This window comes from Mirounga angustirostris, unplaced genomic scaffold, assembly GCF_029215605.1.
Source record: "Mirounga angustirostris isolate CCGP_5_RB_7025 unplaced genomic scaffold, mMirAng1.0.hap1 SCAF_4, whole genome shotgun sequence".
Classification (NCBI taxonomy): domain Eukaryota; kingdom Metazoa; phylum Chordata; class Mammalia; order Carnivora; family Phocidae; genus Mirounga; species Mirounga angustirostris.
The window spans coordinates 137,025,890-137,041,341 of NW_026991712.1; the positions used below are offsets into that span (position 1 = coordinate 137,025,890).

General features: G+C 41.0%; 2 protein-coding genes across 9 annotated transcripts in view; both read right to left on the bottom strand.

Moving 5' to 3' along the window:
• LEPR (leptin receptor) overlaps positions 1-11,543 on the bottom strand; it is a 90,756-nt gene extending 79,213 nt beyond the window's left edge. The window contains exon 1 of one of the 2 annotated variants that reach the window (XM_064589011.1): positions 11,155-11,543. The gene's annotated coding sequence lies outside the window, so the exon portion shown is untranslated. The remainder of the gene's footprint in view (positions 1-11,154) is intronic. The other variant, XM_045897477.3, reaches the window with a different exon arrangement.
• A 562-nt stretch (positions 11,544-12,105) lies between these two features.
• Positions 12,106-15,452, bottom strand: part of LEPROT (leptin receptor overlapping transcript) — an 80,882-nt gene continuing 77,535 nt past the window's right edge. For 2 of the 7 annotated variants that reach the window (XR_010410910.1, XR_010410908.1), the window contains one exon: positions 14,043-14,234. The gene's annotated coding sequence lies outside the window, so the exon portion shown is untranslated. Of the gene's footprint in view, positions 12,976-13,692; positions 13,754-14,042; positions 14,235-15,452 lie in introns of those variants that run through there. The other 5 variants (XR_010410911.1, XR_010410909.1, XR_010410912.1 and 2 more) reach the window with 5 other exon arrangements.

A 15,452-nucleotide genomic window follows, 5' to 3' on the forward strand; every position in this document is an offset into this window, starting at 1 on the left:
TGCTTTTTTTTTTTTTTAAGATTTTATTTTTATTTATTTGAGAGAGCGAGAATGAAAGAGAGAGAGAGTACATGAGAGGGGGGAGGGTCAGAGGGAGAAGCAGACTCCCTGCCGAGCAGGGAGCCGGATGCGGGACTCGATCCGGGACTCCAGGATCATGACCTGAGCCGAAGGCAGTCGCTTAACCAACTGAGCCACCCAGGCGCCCTGGCATGCTTTTTTTTTAAGTAAACTCTATACCCAACGTGGGGCTTGAAGTCACGACTCCAAGATCAAAGGTCACATTCTCTATGGACTGAGTCAGCCAGGTGCCCCATACATGGCACAATTTTGACCAAGTGCTGGAATTAAAGAATCCATTTGAAAGAAGGAAGAATCCCCTTAACCTTGATTCTGGGAAGATTCTCCTTTGGGTGGCTAAGGAGTCATATTAAATGAAATGTAATCCCGGGACACTTCTTGATTCTGCAGTGAATGATATTTACAGTCATAATAACATTAACGCTATTTATAGATTTTTCAACTTTTTTGTTCAACCATTTAGACAAAAGTGAAAGATTCAATTCATTACAATACTAAACATGAAATATTAATAATATTCTCACTATATAGCTCTCAAAACTTGGGCGGTATGATTATATAAGGAGACATAGTGGGAAGGCCAAGAGTGAAATATCGCAACCTGATGCTGTAGGAAGGTAAGAGGAACTGTCTGTAGTGAATGGAACAGAAACAGTGGAAGGAATTATAAATGTAACCAATTAAAAAGCTCAGAAAATTAATATAATTATATGCAGGAACAGAGAAAGAAAGAAGGCAAAACTAGTAAGCTAAATTCTCTTCTACTACAGTATCTGTTTATGGTTGATAAATGAAAAGAAGTCAGTATAAGCATATTATCCAGCCCTTCAGAGGAAGCCACAGGCCTAAGAACCAAAACCAGAAATGGTTCAAGTTAGTTGTTCCCAAGGTCATCATGGGCACAGTGAGGGTAGTGGGGCAGGGGATGAGAATTTTTTGATTGCAGTAGGTTTCTGTAACCATGTGTGTGGATTATTTTCATGTAAAATTATTATTGAGTCCTTTTAACTAAATAGAGGGCTATGAGATTTCAGAGAAAATAGCTACTAACAAAGTCCTAGGGGCCAACGAAAGGTTCACAGAAGTGAAATTTTAGTTGAACTCCAAGGAATACAAAAGAAGAGAGTAGTGTTGTATTTCTTCTATTTTAAGGTTCACAATATGTTAACACCTCTGACATCAAGATCTTTGTTAAAATCGATGTTATCTCACAATTACCAATAGCCTAGTAGCAGCAGTGATCGAGTTGTCATTGATTGCATACAGACAAACTGGGGCGCTTTCCTCATGACAGACTGGACAATTTTAACCAATCAATATTTCGGGCAACAAACTATTTAAAGACCATTTGAGGAAGGAATAGGAGTCGTGAGTGTTGTCTGAAAACCTTATGTTGACATTTTATGGGAAGACCATATAAAGAGCCAGCATAACATTTGCAAAATGGACCACACTGGTAGAAAATCTAAGAAACAACAGTGAAGCATTCTTTTATGAAGTGCTATATCACAAGTATTCTTGAGAACCCAGAATATGCTAGTGTTTGGAAAAATATTGACATCAACAGCACTGAGTTGAAAAGCAATTAAAAAAAAAAAAACTGATTCTGAATATGAAAAAGAATTCCTTAACCAATTTCTTTGATTTACACTTTCCTTACGAGAGCAATAAGATTTAAACAAAAATCTTTATTTAACTAATTCTAAAAGAGCTCTTCCAGTAGATATATGACAAAAATTCTAAAGGATGAGAAAGCATTGTAAAATAGTTAAATAGGCAGAGCCTTTTCTTTCTTGGAGGTACAAAAATGGTAGTATAATATACTTAAAAATCCATGACGTCTAGATTTACAGAACTACAACTACCTAGAAAGAGGATAATTAGGAGAAATCAGAGAGATTACTTCTAGTTTGGGGAAATCATAACAGATATCATAGAAGAGTAATGAGTTAACTGCCCCCTTAAAGAATGGGAAGGCATAGGAAGCATAGATTCCCACAGAACCTATGATCAGTAAAAACAAAGATGGGCCAAAGAATATCAGTAAAAGACAATAAGAACTCCTGTGTGTGAACTGATTTGCAAATTGGGAATCAAAAGACCAAGAAGCCACTTGCCCAGATGACTGCTTTTTATAGAAAGAACATTTTTTACATCCTGTTCATTCTGTGCAAAAACCTTCTCTCCCTCAAATCAAACCTGTGACTAGCAGTGTTGCCGCAAGATACCCAGGTCACTAGAGAAATACCCAGCTACCTCCTGGGTAGGTCTAATATGGTAAGTATGTCATAATTCGAAGAGACAACATTTAATAACATGACAGCAACTGCAATTATTGGGTGCTTGTTATGTATGTGTCAGTATGTTTTCTCTCTCTGTTGATAGAATGTGTGTGTTTATCTATGTCTGTTTATAATTTATTTTCTCTTTTAGCTCCTAAACACCAGTTTGGTTCAGAAATTTTGTTGGTACATACAGAAATCTAATTGTTCGATTATCTCATGTTCACAGTTTCTCAATTTTCATAGGTTTAGACACCCAAATAACAGCTGCTGGATAAAGTAAAATGGGAAAATCTGATTCTCGGAAAAACTAAGTTGTCCTATGCCTTCACAAAACAAATATGTGGTAGCAGCTGTTCTTAAACATGAATTCACACTTTTAAAGTCCATTATGATACCGTTATAGAAGCTCCTGAGAATCTGTTTGTTTCAAATCTTTAGCTATTCTCCAGGACAAACAGATAAAACACATATATGTTCCCATAAACCTTACAGAAACTATTGGCCCAGGAGTAAATCCTCTCTCTCTGCCCTCAACTTCTTCTCTTTCTCATTCACTATTTTACCCATATGTATACACATTTGTAAGTCTAGACTGTTTCTGGATTTTTTCCCACTAATTGGCAAAGACTTTTAAAATTAATATCACAATGCCCCTTAAGAGATTCTCTAGTTAGGTCATTTTCTTTTGCTAGTTCATAGTACTCCCGTGTGACTCAAATACACGACTCTCTTCCTCGAGATCATCCACCTGTCCCCCAGGCAGCGGCTCCCCATAGCTCTGTGCTCTCCTCAGCAAGTCTCCATGCTGTACCTGGAGCTCTCGCCCAGCTGAGCAGATCACTGAAAGACCGCACTGGCCAGGCAAACACTCTCCCGCACTAACTGAGTGTGGACCATATTCACTTTTGGGGAGACTTTATTTGGTACCATAAAATTGTGTAAGGGGGAAGAACCTAGCCTACTAATTTTATAGACTACGTGAATTGTGGACTTTTATTCAGTGAGAATCAATATCCACAAAAGTTTCTCATGGTCTACCTTAAACATATTAAGTGTTCACAGTTCTGAAAAAGATTTTAAACTCCCAAGTACATGGCACTTAAATTTGACAGTAATTTTCACGACATATCCAGCATTGCCGTGTCTAATATTTCTTATAAATACTTACTAAAATTTACTTGAAAACATTATACTGCCATTAACCACATCTTTTTAAGCTTGGCCTGTTGGCAATGTAGAGTTAAGGGTCACATTGCTGGGGGGAATGTAAAACGATGAAAGCTGCTTTGGGATGCAGTTTAGCAGATCTTTAAATGCTAAACACAGTGTTGCCATGTGACTCAGCAATTCTGCTCATAGGTATATACCCAAAAGAGATAAACACATACTTTCACATAAAAACTTATACACAAATGTTAGTAGCAGCATTATTCATAATAGCCAAGAAGTGGAAGCTTATCCAAATGTCCATCAACTGATGAATGAATAAACAAAAAGTGGTATACCCATATAATGGAATATTATTTGGCTATACAAAAAGAATGAAGTACAGATCCATGCTATAGCATAGATGAACCCTAAAAACCTGCTAAATGGAAGAATTTGGTCACTACAGGCCCCAGGGTTTTATTTATGTGAAATATCCAGAAGAGGCAAATCCATAAACACAGAAAGTAAATCAGTAGTTTTGAGGCACAGGAGGAGGAGGTTTGGGGAATGAATGCTAATGGGTACAGAGTTTCTTTGAGGAGTGATAAAAATGTTCTCAAATTAGATAGTGGTGATGGCTGCATAAATTTGCATAAATCTGTTAATGTACTAAAAACCATGAGTTGTATACCATAAAAAGTTGAATGGTGGGGTGCCTGGGTGGCTTAGTCAGTTAAGCAGCTGCCTTTGGCTCGGGATTGAGCCCCGCATCGGGCTCCCTACTCGGCGGGAAGCCTGCTTCTCCCTCTCCCACTCCCCCTGCTTGTGTTCCTGCTCTCGCTATCTCTCTCTCTGTCAAATAAATTTTAAAAAATTAAAGAATTAAAAAAACTAAAAAACAAAACAAAACCATGCAATTCCTGTGATAAATCTAACAAGAAGTTACCCAAGAACTCCTAAGGAAAATATTGAAACAACATTTATATTTCTTGTATCAGAGAAGACCTAATATACTGGGAGATAGTCATGGATTCTAGGACCAAATATTTAAAAGATATCAATTTCCTTTTAATTGTTTATAGGGTTGGGTCGCCTGGGTGGCTCAGTTGGTTAAACGTCTGCCTTCAGCTCAGGTCATGGTCCCGGGGTCCTGGGATCGAGCCCCGCATCGGGCTCCCTGCTCAGCGGGAAGCCTGCTTCTCCCTCTCCCACTCCCCCTGCTGGTGTTCCCTCTCTCAGTCTCTCTCTGTGTCAAATAAAAAATTAAATCTTTAAAAAAATAAAATAATTGTTTATAGACTCAAAACAACCTCAACACAACCTCCATTAAATTCCTAACAAATTTTATAGAACTTGACACGCTGATTCAAAAACATGTATATGGAAAGGCAAAGGGCCAAGGAATGCTATTGCACTCCTGAAAAAATTGCACAAAGTGAGAGGATTTGCTACCACACTTACCAGATAGCAAAATTTAATTTAAATCTTCAGTAATTACAACAATGTGATACGGGCAAAAATACCGAAACCAAAAGCACAAATACAGGGCACACAAACATACCTATGAATATATTAACTCTTGATATTTGAAATAATAAATATTTGTTGTTTTAAGCCATTAAATTTTGGGGTAATTTGTTATACAGTAATAGGTAACTAATAAATTGCTGCTCACCAGTATTCCCAGATTTATTTTCCTTTTAGCACCAAAGATTAACCTTCCCCACCTCCTTAAAGTTAAGCATACCACATGACTTCTTTTGCTCCTAAAATGTGAGTGGCAACAATTCATGTCACTTCCAGATAAATGTATTTAAAGTTAGCTCATGATTATCCATGCTTTTCTTGCCAGACCATACCAACTGGGAAAGGCCTGTGTTGCAGATTGTACAACTACAGAATGATGGACATTCCCTGAATTTAGGCCTCTGAGTTACTAAGGACAGTTGCCCTGGAAAGTTGCTTTAATCCACAGGAAACTTTGTATGAATGAGAAATAAAGCTTATTATATATTAAGTCAATGAGATTTGGAGATCATTTGTTACTACAGCGTAACTTAAAGATACCAAGCTCAATCTCACTAGTAATTAAAGAAACAAAAAATAATGAGGTAACAATACATACCCACCAGATGGACAAAAATTAAGTGTTTTGATAATATTAAGTTTTGGCAAAACTGTAGAGCAATGAAAGCAGGAATGTAAATTGGTAGACCCATAGTGAAAAAATGTGGCATTATCTAACAAGGCTATTATCTGCAAGCCCTGTGATCTAGTAATCTGACTAATAGTTTTATAGTCTTAAGAAACTTCTGCATCTGTGCACCATGACACTTGTAGAAGAAGAGTCATAGTTGGTTTATTTATGGCAGAGAAAGAAAAAAAGGAAGGAAAGGAAAGGGAGGGAAGAAGGGAAGAGAAGGGAAGGGTGGAAGGAAGGAATGAAGGAAGGAAGAGAGAGAGAGAAAGGGAGGGAGGGGGACAAAAGTAGGTAGGAAGGAAAGAAGAAGAGAAGGAGGAAGATAGGGAGGAATGGAAACGACCTGATTATTCATCATCAGAATCAGTAAACAATAAATTATTATATATGAATATAGTGAAACATATCCAGCAATGAAAATAAACAACAACCACTGTCAGCAACAACCTTCAATCAATAAAAAAAAATTACTGAGCATCTCTCAGGTGCTAGGCCCTATTTCAGGTACTGGGGATACACTAGTGAGCAAAATAGAAAAAAAAAATCCATTCTCACAGAGTTTATATTCTAATAGAAATAGAGGAAAAAACATAATAAATGAGAAAGGTGATAAGTAATATGGGGAAAAGCAAAGGAAAGGGAAAAAAGTGTATTGCAAGGACAAAGGATGTGTCATTTAAATGTGATAATCAGAGTAGGCCTAATTGAAAAGGAAGTATTTGAACATTTCAAGTGTATTCCAGGGAGAGGTAACTGAAACACAAAAGTGGTCTCTGATATATAGTCAAGGAGTAGCAAGACCAGAGAGAAGAACAGTAGGCAATGAAATCAGATAGGTAAAGGAGAGAGGAGAAAGATCCGGTAGGGTCTTGCAGGAGATCCTAAAACCTTAGTCATATGAACTAGAAAGCCATTGGAGCTTTTGAAGCAGAAAGGTGACACGATTTGACATAGGCAGTAAAAGGAGAGCTCTGATTGCGGTTTTGAGAATAGATTATCGAGGGCAAAGGATAAAGAAAGGGAGACCAGGGGCGCCTGGGTGGCTCAGTCGTTAAGCGTCTGCCTTCGGCTCAGGTCATGATCCCAGGGTCCTGGGATCGAGCCCCATATCGGGCTCCCGGCTCAGCGGGGAGCCTGCTTCTCCCTCTCCCACTCCCCCTGCTTGTGTTCCTGCTCTCGCTGTCTCTGTCTCTGTCAAATATATTAAAAAAAAAATCTAAAATGTTTAAAAAAGAAAGGGAGACCAGTTAGGAGGTCCTTGCAATAATTCATGTGGGATATGATGGCAGCTCAGACCACAGTGGCAGCCATGAGGTGATGAGAAGTAATTAGATTCTGGATTGATTCTGAAGGGAGAGTAAAGAGGATTTCCTGACACATTATATCTCAGGTATGAGGGAATGGGAGAAACTAAGATGTCTCCAAGGTTTGGGGTCAGAGCAAGTGAAACGGTGGCTGGAAGTGAAGAAGACTGCAGATAGAGTAGACTTGGGCAAGACGAAGATTCTGTTTGGAGTAGGTAGAACTGGCGATGTCTACTGGATATTCAAATGGAAATGTTGAGTAGGCAGCTGATATAGAGGTGTCCCTGAGGTCAGGGAGGGAAGTCAAGTCTTGAGCTATATATATCATTTTCAAGTCATCAGTATACAACTATAAAGATCAAAGAGAAAAAATAAGGAGATTGCATGTAATCATCAGAGTGTAGAGAGAAAAGAGCTCCTAAGGACTAAACCTTAAGGCATTTGAAGGGTAAAACCTCTCAGAGAAGCTCCTGATGGGCAAAGGAGACAGGAGTGGCCAGTGAAGAAGGAGGGAAACCAAGCGTGCGTGGTGTCCTGGAAGTCAATAAGGAAGGATTACATTGAGCAGACAGTGATACCCGTGACAATGTTATCAATAGGTAAAGGAAGATTAACATTGACAACTATCACATTTAGGAAAGGTAATGACATTGGTGACCAGGACAGGGGTAGTTTTGGCAGAGTACTGAAAACAAAAGATTAACAGGAATGGGTTTAAGAGATAATGTGGGGGTGCCTGGGTAGCTCAGTTGGGTAAGTGTCTGCCTTCGGCTCAGGTCCTGATCCCAAGGTCCTGGGATGGAGCCCCACGTCGGGCTCCCTGCTCAGCAGGGAGCCTGCTTCTCCATCTGCCCCTCTCCCTCACCCCGTTCACGCTCTCGCTCTCTCTCAAATAAATAAATAAAATCTTAAAAGCAAGAGGTTTCTAGATATTGGCATGTTCTCTTATTGGTGTGGTGAATAATGGGGTATTCACCTTATACTTGTCTATTATAATCAAGTACTATTATTATTTGTACCTCTTCTCTCTTTTTATGTCATATATATGCTCAAAGGGTTAAAAAAATTAAAGATTAATAAGATCGTGTGCATGAAAAGACAAAAGATAATACCATTATTGCACCACAAAAAGTTTTAATAAAAAGTATGTGAGAAGAGGCCCCTGGGTGGCTCAGTCGTTAGGCGTCTGCCTTCGGCTCAGGTCATGATCCCAGGGTCCTGGGATCGAGCCCCGCATTGGGCTCCCTGCTCTGCGGGAAGCCTGCTTCTCCCTCTCCCACTCCCCCTGCTTGTGTTCTCTTCTTGCTGTCTCTCTCTCTGTGAAATAAATAAATAAAATCTTTAAAAAAAAAAAAAAAGTATGTGAGAAGGAATATTCCAAATTATAAGCAGACCAAATTTGAATTGACACTCCAAAAGGTTACATGTACTGTCTGGCCAGTAAGTGAACACTTGTGCCTTTCTGTTTTAATTAAAAGCGGAATTTGTAAATCACATAAAATCTTAAGAATTAGAGGAGACTATAAGCCCTTTTCTTCATTTTTAACTCCACAGGATATGTTTGTTTTTTTTTTTTTAAAGATTTTATTTATTTATTTGACAGAGAGACGCAGCGAGAGAGGGAACACAAGCAGGGAGAGTGGGAGAGGGAGAAGCAGGCCTCCCGCAGAGCAGGGAGCCCAATGCGGGGCTCGATCCCAGGACCCTGGGATCATGACCTGAGCCGAAGGCAGACGCTTAACGACTGAGCCACCCAGGCGCCCCCACAGGATATGTTTTTTTAGTATGTGTGCTTGGTTCTCAGTATGAAAAATGCAGTACAGTATCTGCCAAGACAATTCTTTTTTTTTTTTCCCCTGGATATTTTAAGTTTTATTTCCAAGGCCCCCAGAGATATTGCACTTCACAAACAAAAACCATTTGATTACATAATAGTGATCTAAGTGTGAAGACATGACTGTTTTTTCTTGGTAAACTCATTACAAAAGAGGAGCAGAATTTCGACCAACCATGGTGATGCTCCCAAACCATGAATGAATCAGGGATAGACCTTGAGCAGTCAGATTCATCTACTGTTTTCCAATAAGCACCTAAAAGTCAGGGTATTTGAGTTCTCCTACTCTCTGTGCATTCACCAACCAATTTACTTAACTCCTTGAGCATCTGTTTCAAAGGAGATGATTACCTACTTCACCAGAGAATATGAGGCAAGACAAATGCCTGAATGAGTAAGAACACTTCCAGCCCAAAGCGGAAAAGGCCATGGAAATGAGGGAATGTGTTCACAAAAGAGTACTGTACTTGAAATCCACTCTACTCTCCCAAACTACACACACTGGGTGGGAACACATTATTTTATTTTATATCAAAGCCACCAAGAAGAGCCAGAAACACTTCTAAAACCTATCCTCACTACTGATGACTATGTCTCAAATAATTTTAAATTATAAGTAACAACAAAAGCCATTCTAACATCCTCTGTCTGCCAACAAGGCAACAGTTGTTTGTTGTTTGTTTTTAATCAAAACTAAGTAAAAGGTTCACTGACCCTTTGGGGCACACACTTCTTGTACAACTTTTTGTGTGGGCCAATTCCTAATTTCTGGTTTATCTGTTAAGTTAACCTCTGCTATTTTCTAGGCTTCATTCCAAGACAACTAAAATGCATTACTAAAATGGGCATCTCTGCTTTTGAGCTTAATTTCAGAGAGGCTTTGAAATGGTCTGAAGCCATTTTTTTAATATTCTGCACACAACTATGCTAAAAAGTAACACAGGTTGGTCAAGATCAGTAATTGATAGGAAAGGTACAATTTCTGTTTTCCTCCAAAACCATTTTTATTTCCTCCAAATATACAATACTGAAAGAGAGTAAGTGCTGTGCTAAAGCCACGTGTTTTTGCTGCAGTTTTGCCAAATATTGGCTGAAAGTTGAACATAATTCCTTAAGGCAGAGTAAGAGATGATCTAAATATTCACATATAAACTATACATTTCTGAACTCTTTTATAAGCGTTTTTCTCTAATTTCTGGTTGGAAAACCCTAAAGACACAAGTCATAAAGGCATATAAACAAAATGGCAAGATCAAAACAGATTTTTAAAGTTTCATGAAATCATGAACTTAGCAATGTTCGCAACATGTTAAAGAGTTACCGAATTATACGTTTTTAAGTTGGGAAACATCTTAAATATTATTAAAAGGCCCCCAGAATCCAACCCTCTAGTTCGACAAATGAGGAAAATGAGGCCCAGAGAGGTTAAGCTAACCACAATTGTCACGGATAATAAATGGCTAACCCTGCCAAAATCCAGATATTCTGACTCCAAATCCAGAGCTCTGAGAGAGCATTTCTTTCAATGTACTTTAATACTTAACGGAAGTACATGTTAACAGAGGACACTGCAGGCAGGCCCTCAATAGAAGGAACTCTTACAGACTTCACGGAGCCCCCTCATCTGTTAGCAAACGCAAGTCCTAGAACTAACGCTGGCAACAACTAGTCTCTTAGGCGGCTTCACCGTACCTGGGGTTTCCACTGATTCCTCGGTTAGGTCTATTTTTCTCACCTCTACGAACCCCTTTAGATAAGTGCTTTGGTTGGGTTTGGGTTCGTTATTTTGCTTTTCACATTTCTTTGGGGAGAACGGGAGAGGGTTAAAAAGAAGCTGGGATTTAAACCACTCCTGCAGCACAAGTTTGTTCTCCCGTCAGCCAAACAAACAAATGCTTCCCCGAGCCGCAGGGCTTACTGGTTTACGTCGCAGTCCCTTCAGTTTCCAAAGTAGGAAGGAGACCTGGAAAAGAAGTTGGCTGGGGGGCCCGTCGTTTCGGGGGCACGCAGCAGGTGCGCGCCCGGGGGCGGCCGGCTGCCGTCAGACGCGCGCCCCGACCCTCCTCGCCCCGGGAGCCTCCCGATCCCCGGCCCGGGGAGCCAAGAGTCCCCGCCGCCCCTCCCGCCACCCCCGAGCGCTGGCCCCTCCGGCGGCGCCGCCGAGTCGTCCCCGGACTCCCCGTCTCCCCCAGTGGCCCGCGGGCTCCGCGCCGGCCGCGCGCGCCCCAGCGCCCCGCTCCTCCAGCTGCCGAGAGCGGGAAAGGTGGCCGTAGGGGGTGGAGGAGGGAGAAGGGCTCCCACCTCGTTGCCCGGGTCCAACCCACGCGGAAGGCAGAGATGGCGGCCGCGACACCCGGGCTCGGACACCTGCGTCGCTCGCGCTCGGCGGGCCGTGGGCTCTGCGGCGGGGCGCCTCCGAACTCCTCGCCCAAGGTGCCGGGCAACTCCCCGGAGAGCGGAGGGCAGCGGAGTGTGGGGAGGAGGGGCCGGGGAGGGGGGAGCGCGTGGGGTGGGGAGAAGGGAGGGAAGAGCCCGTGGCCGCCCGCCCGCGCCCCGCGCCCTCGGCGACCGCCCCGGGGCGGCGGCAGAGCACCCCAGCGCCCAGGACGGCCGCGCAGGTGACCGGGGCGGCCGCGGGCCTGGCGGGAGAAGCAAAGAGCTGGCGAAGGAGGACGGACCCCTGGCTTGCGGGGAGGCCGAGGGCCCAGGCGATCCCAGCAGGAAGGCGGCGTCGCTGCTTCAGGCAGCTGTCCGCTGTAGCGCGCCCACCCCGCCAGTGGTTCTCAGACTCTGAGCTAGGCACTGGGGTTCCCTCTGTTCCTCCCACTCCAGACTTCCGGGCCTCTGCTCCATCACGCGCGCAAAATGCTACCATAAAGATTGCAGTAATTGAGAGGAATGGAAAAGGAAAGCAAATTGGCAAAGACTAGAGGTAGTGAGGTAGTGAGTTTCCCGTCACCAAGGATGTTTCAGCCAACCATGCTGGTGGGGTTTCTCAGGAAGGCTGAAGAGGGCATCTGTGCGGGGTCGGACTAAATGACCACTTACTTCTCTTTCGGTCCTGAAATTCAGTGGCGTTTGACGTAGCAAACAAACAAACAAACAAAAAGAAAAAAAATCTGTCCTTGAACAGATTCCAACCCCTAATAGACATTTTCTTACTCTCCACTCAAAATATTCACTCACGAATCTGTTTATTAATAAACGATTATTGAGGACCTACTGTGTATCAGGCAGCATGCTAGGTACAATTCTTATGTTCCTTGAACTTGGAGTTAGGACAAGCAAGTGTTCATAAAATTACTAATTATGATGGGTGATATGGAGGAATCCAACAGGAAAAAAGAAAGAATAAAGGGGAGTGGACATACTCTAGATTGGGGGGATGGTTAATTTTCAAAGGTCTCTAGAAATGAACTTGCCTTACGCCCTCATAGGAAGATGCATCAGAGGCAAAGAGAGAAAGTAGCCCAGAGATGGGTAGGGACAGAAGCAATGTGTCTTGGCTCCCTGGCTCAGCCACTTTGTCAACTTGTGGAGCTTTGTAAATGGAACTTTTCACCCATAGGAATATCCTCTCAGAGCCAATGGTACTTTTACAAAGAGCATTTAGATCTCCAGACTACTTGTTGAGGCTACTCATTCAGGAATTTCATATTTGTGCACTGAATGGACTTTCTGGGGCATCTGTGGCTAGAAGCACTAGCCTTTGGGTTTCATCAAACCTCAAAAAAACAGACAAATGTCTACATTGGATAGAGACAAGAACTGGAGTAAAGATACTGATTTTCCCAAATTATTATAAAACAGCACGACAGAATCCTTAATTAGACAATCTGTATGAGCTACCTTATTTGTTTCCTAGGGCTACCTTAACAAATGACCAGACTTAATGCTTAAAACAAAACAAATTTATTCTGTCCCTGTTCTGAAGGCTAGAAGTCCAAAATCAAGTGTCATCAGGTGGCACTCCTTCCCGAAGATCTATGAGGGAACCCTCCCTTGCCTGGTCCAGCTTCTGGTGGCTCCAGGAATTCGTTGGCTTGTGGGCTGCATCACTCCAGTCTCTGCCTGCATCTTCCTATGGCCTTCTCCTCCATGCGTCTTCCTCTCTTCTGTCTCCTACAAGGACAGTTGTCATCAGATTTAGGGACCATCCAAATAATCCAGGATGATCTCCGCTTGAGATCCTTACTTAGTTACATCTGCAAAGACCCTTTTTCCAAATAAGGTCACATTCACAGGCTCTGGGATTTAGAGTGCGGACATATTTTTAGGGGGAAGCCACCATCCGACCCGCTAAAGCTAGTAAACCAATAGGGACCAAAATCATTGTCTACTGTGGTATCAGGTATCGTTTCAGCACCATTATACAAAACCATATTGATACTAAGTATAAGTTATCATTTCATTGTGAGCTACTAAAAAGAGGTATCATTAAACCTGAGCATTATGAGGAATAACTGCCATAAGGAAAAGAAGTACAGGGCCCCGAGCCTGAAGTTCATGTTTGTGTCACAGGTGATACTTGAAGGCCAACCGTGGATCCTCAGCAGCTACTATTGTTCAATTAATACAGAAATACAGCCCACATCCATGGGTATGGATTTCTGATAATGGGATCCAACACATATAGGAGTCAGGGGCTCCTATGGAGCTTTCATTCTAGGTTAGGGAACAGCTTTGAATTTCACTCTCTCTGCACAATGCCTGCTGCGTATCTGAAGGCTGATAAAGAGCTGTTAAATGAATAGATGGGTATAAATAAATCACTACCAATCAGCTCGGCAATTATTACCACATTGAAAAACATCTCTATAATAAGAAGATAGGATTTACCAGAGCAAAACAGATTAACACGCTGACTCATTCAGTATTTTCTTGAGTGAAGGACAAGTCCCTAAAAGGAAAACTTTGATTTGAAAAAGAAAATAATGAGATATCTAACTTTCTCTTCTTCTTCTTTTTTAATCAATAGTATGCCTATTTACACAGATACAGATCTTGCTGGGAACAATCAATCATGACTGAAGTTCTAGTTACTTGAAGTGAATAAAATATTTTGTCCAAGTATTTGGTTGATGCTTTCAAAAACATAAACATTATTCAACTGCTAATTTCATGATACTGATGATCAATTCTTGAAACTCTTGCAATGATTTCAATGACTCCCCTTTCTCCCGGCTCACCTCTTCCCTCTTTGACTTTCCTTCTTACTTCTCCACTCTTACGATTCTAGACAATCAACCAATATATTAATAACTACCAAACTGATTCTCATTCTTGGGCTTGCTTGAGTCATAGGCCTATCCCTGAACCAGTCATGGTGGCCAATGAGTTGGAATATGATGACTGTCCAGGTATGAGTCACCTGTGTACTCCTGGAAGACAAGGAATTTACATTTTTTTAAAAAGGAGACTTCAAAAACAATTACATGAACACCTACCCACACACAAATGGCCATATATCATTCCTTGTAGGAATTCCAGGTCTCACATAATATTCTTAAGATACAGACTTCATCATTTTAGATGCTGCTCAGAAATATCTGTGGTTCTCCATTGCCTACGGATTAAAGTTTAAACTCACTCTGGCCTTCAAATTCATGCTTAGTGTACTGTCTGAAATGTAACTGACCAATGTTTTCTCCCACCACGAAAGACAACTCCTAGGTACCTAAACACACTTTTGCTTTTTTTTTCTTCACTTCTTGCTTTTGTACATGCTTTTCCATCCTGAATGTTCTTCCTCCATTCTACACCTCACCCTCAACCATCACCCATCACCATCCTCTATCTGCTGGTCAAAATCTTAGCCAATATGCCAAGATCCAACTAAATCGAAACTTCTTTGTAAGCTCCCCAATTGGAGCTATGCTGTCTATGGACTATGATCATTTAGAAATTTATGTTGTGTCCATTTTATCATGATATGGTTAGTTTTGCATATATCTATATAAATGACCTGAGGGCAAATGTTGTGTTATTAATGTTTGGTTTTCTATCCCCTAAAAGTATATCACTGTATCTTGGATTGCTCAATTAATTAATACGCATTGGACTAAAATAGAAAAGGCAAATCATACAGTTTTCCAACTGTATTATTAAAAAGAACGAAAACAAAAACTGTTTTATTTTATGAATAATTACTTTACAATGATTATTTACCTACAGTACTGTTTGAAATTTGCATACAAGAAAGAGATTTTTATTCTAAATTTCTGTTGAAATTTAGACAGAAATTTCTAAATTTCTGGTTTTTTTATAGGAATTATATATGTAATATAATTTCAATGAATTTTTAAGTATTCAGGCACAGTAAAAAATGAGAAATATAACAAAATGTTAACAGAAGGGAATCTTTGGATTGAGGAATAGATGAGTTTGCTTAGTCATTAATTTTTACCTTTCCAAATTATCTAGGATAATCATATGGTACTTTATAGTAAGGAAAAAAAAAAAAGGCTATTTGAAAATATCTGTGTAAGATCATGTGTTCTTTGGAAATGATTCCTGGGAGCTAGAGCCAGTAAAATACACCTTATGGCCTGGGGCAGCCCAGTTACTGTTGGCTGTTACTCACTCACCAGCTGCCCCAA